Source organism: Notothenia coriiceps, unplaced genomic scaffold, assembly GCF_000735185.1.
Source record: "Notothenia coriiceps isolate Sejong01 unplaced genomic scaffold, NC01 NC01_scaffold00022809, whole genome shotgun sequence".
NCBI lineage: Eukaryota > Metazoa > Chordata > Actinopteri > Perciformes > Nototheniidae > Notothenia > Notothenia coriiceps.
Genome location: NW_011355510.1, coordinates 15,520 through 19,392, shown reverse-complemented (window position 1 = coordinate 19,392; position 3,873 = coordinate 15,520). Strand labels below are relative to the sequence as shown.

General features: G+C 42.7%; 1 long non-coding RNA gene across 1 annotated transcript; it reads left to right on the top strand.

The window, feature by feature from the left end:
* Window positions 1-510: 510 nt before the first annotated feature.
* LOC104954084 (uncharacterized) lies at window positions 511-2,393 on the top strand. Its single transcript, XR_799299.1, has 2 exons — window positions 511-669; window positions 2,340-2,393. It is a non-coding gene; the product is annotated as an uncharacterized lncRNA (long non-coding RNA).
* Window positions 2,394-3,873: the final 1,480 nt, after the last annotated feature.

Here is a 3,873-nt window from a genome sequence, read left to right as displayed (position 1 = left end):
ATTCATCATTCAATTCATTCTATATTTTATTCTGTAGATTGTGTACATTACTTTTCACTTTACTGCTTGTTGCACTCCTGGTTGGAAGCTAAACTGCATTTCGTTGTCTCAGTACCTGTAATATGTGCAATAACAATAAAGTTGAATCTAATCTTGAGCAGGAATAAATGTATTTACTTAGTACATATCTGACATTAACGATTAAACACATGTGTGCATTCTTTATAAATGCAAACCGAGTCAAGCCGACTCCGGAGGTGGCGGTATGCACCTTAAAGTGGTTTGCAATCCGCCAAAAAACCGAGAGAAGAAGAAGAAGAAGAAGAAGAAGAAGAAGAAGAAGAAGAAGAAGAAGAAGAAGCCGAAGCCGAAGCCGACTCGGAGCTGTCGGACTTCAGGCGAGCTTTTTGAGACCTCCCCCGGCTGCGATCGGCTATTCTCGTCTACTTTCGAGGCAAGCCGCAACGGCCGCCACGCGTCTCAAACAAGCCTAGAAGCGTCCGCAGCGGCTTGGCCCCGCCCCTCTCTATTTCCAGATGCGTGCTCGTTCACGTTGTTCCGCAAGGCACGTTCAAGTGGACGTCCTGGCTGCGTCACTTGCGCGCCGCCACGCTCCCTTCCGATGCACTTCTTTCCCCAAAAGCCTAAAGATAGATGTTTCGTTTTCAGGTGAGTGTTGTACCCTAAATCCCATGAGTCCTATTCCTGAGGGCAATGTCATATGTTACACTGAGCTCTGTTAGTCATTACAGACAGTGTGATTTATATGCTGCATGGTGTCTATTGTTTATGCGACTGCTGAATCCATTGCGGTTGGCGGCCTGTGAGTCAGCCCGCTTGCCTGGTGACATGAGCCAGGGGTGAGCTCCATCCAACGGGCAGTGTTTTATCAATACATCTCACTCATGAAAGGGCAATGTTTTAAAAGTGTCCAGCTGTATCTTCACATTAACATGCGGGTTAGTTTTAAAGCAGCAGTTTTACATCGACGTGGGTCTTGCGTGATATAACGTCAGCATTAGCATTGTTGCTAACTGCTACTCCTGCTCCCTCCAGGTTGTCTGAAAGAAGTCCCGAGTTCTCTTTATTCATATTGTTGGGGGAGATACTAACAGTTATACTTAACGCTATCTAAATATTATTATCTCGATGTAATGCTTTTCTCAGTGAGTGTTCCTCCTCGCACTCTACACTCTATAACTCTACGTTACGAGTGCAGTTGGACTAGTCTGAAGTCAAACTGGATTCTTTAAACACCTCATTCTTCACTTTTTTCATTAATTTCCCACATTTCGACCTCTGCCGTGCATCTCTGTGCAATGCTATTTGTCATGTTACCATGGCAAGCCAAAACAATTGTTAAACTTGCATAAATGATTGGCTTAGTGAAAGTATTGTCCTAGGCTCATGGCCAACAGTTGGGACTCACATTGATCATCACACTTATTTATATGGTGTATGTGGCATGATAAGCAGTAACCACTATACTAGTGTGTTGATGCACTGATACTGATAGCCCATTTTCTTTTAGCTTTCTGCACAATTTAAGAAACACAGTGGGAAGCTGATAAATGAAAAATAAAATACACAGACCTTGTGTAGTAATGCGGTATGGGTATAACCCATCATTTTTCTGAACCTGAACCGACCTTAAACCTACAGGACTATTCAGGTGTCCAGTCACTTAAACCATCATGTCTTGGGGTCAACTGATGACCTGAGCACTGTTCTATACAAATAACTAAATGAGAGACTCCTTATATTCCAGTGTAGTTCCTTCCCATGATGCTGTTCAGCGTAATCAGTGACCTCTCTTCTGTCTCTTATCTCTGTCAGACCACGATCAATATTATTATTATAACATAATGCATCTCAGCATTTATATAACATTTATAAATAGTTGTGCCTTAATACTTAGTTTATACATTGTTGACCCTCTCTAAAAGGCCCACATATATAGTATAGAATATTTGTTCTAATATGTATGAAGTTAGAATAGAATTTTCCTTTTTTTGAATTACAAGAATGTTTGTCAATTATAGTATTTAGAAAGAAAGACAATCTGAATGGAAGGGATTCACATGTCCAGGGCCCTTGTTTTGTTATTGCAAACATTCCATAATGTTATTGCAATCTTGGAATGATCCCTTATCAAGGTCCCAACCTCTCAGTCTGCTTCATGAGATATTTTACAATCTTATTCTTGTCATTTATTCTCCTCCTCCTCGTTTCTTTTTTTTTGCTAACCATTCCTATTTTTCTTCCCTATCTTTTCTGTGATCTCCATGACTCCCTTCCACTCACTCTGTCTCTTGGCCCATCGTCTGGTTTCCACGCAGTCCCTGGATGAAGACTGTACGTTGGAGGAGGAAGATGAAGGGATGATAGAAGAGGAAGATGAAATCAATCAGTTTAACGATGACACCTTCGGAGCAGGGGCCATCGGTGAGTTATGCGTACAATGTATTGCAGAGTAGTTAGCCGATTACAAACCTAAATTCTGAACATAACCTGGTCCAAACCAGGTTGAGTCTGCAGCATAGGTTGTCCTGGCGATCTAGGATAAAAGAGATCCACCTCTGTATCATGGAGAACTCTGACTTTATGCTCAACCTATCTACGCTAACCCACTAATCTGGTTCGCAGTTTACCCCTCCTGTCAAAACCTGACAGTGAAGATATTATACTGCGTCTGTAGGTGCTCATGATTGTTGTTGGTCACCATCATTAAACACTAAAGCAGTGACCATCAACTGGCGGCCCGCGGGCCTCATCCGGCTCGCACAACGGGGGTGACTGTGGCGCTGGCGGAGTGCAGGGCTCGACATTAAGGACTGCCCGATGGCCAGGGGCCATCTAGTATTTAGCTCGGGCAATGAAGCCTCACCTGCTGGTTGCCCGATCGGGCAATCTATTATGCCAGTATCATGCAGCTCGCGGATCCAGTAATGAGTGACCCGACAGTAAAACTAAACATATTTATAACTAGTTTAGGTAGTTTGAGAGGTAATTAAAATAGCCACGAGTGATATTCTAACCTGAAGTGTGTGTTTTGTCCGCTCACCGCTGCATGTGATCATGCAGAGCTGCGTGTCGACTCGTCAGCAGCAGCTGATCTCTCTCTCCCTTCAGATTAGACTTCACTCGCGTTTATGTCCATATCGATCAGATCCAGCTAGTTCTAGCTAATGATATGACTACCTGCTTATTAGAAGACACCTAAACAATAAATGTCGCTATGCAACCGGGTGAGGCCATAAAGTATAGCGCAGCATTATGCATTTGTTTACATGCCCACCGGAACCCCGAGGCATTACCAACAGATCAACGCACAATCAACCCATACAGGACATCTCTTTCTCCACATTAAGTGTTAGACATTAAAATTGACTATTCTTGTCTGTCACATACTCTTCTTGTCTGTCACATAAGTGGCGCAACTGAAGCGGTATTGCGCTAAAGGGAAATTATTTTTGACCGAAGAGATTTAGATTTGCCGTCTAACGGGAACTCCGACGTCACCATGTTGTGTGCTTGTGGATGCGCTCGGCTCCTCTCGACTTCTGCTCGGGTCTGCTCGGTCAGCTTCCGGATGAGGAAGCATTCATTCGACCAACTTACAGTCGATAACATTACAAACATTTTTAACAGGGGCCATAATAGTGTAAATAATGTTTGTTTTGGCAGTTATAACTGAATGTAATGTTTTCTGCTTTTTTACATCTGGGAAGGCATTTGCCTTCATCAGATGGAAAGTGTCTTGACCAACAACTTAAGTATTTCTTATAGCTATGCAGGGCATGCAAGAGAGCAAACAAGAGCAAACAAACAAGTGAAATGAAGAATACAATTGAAATTGTACAATATAATATT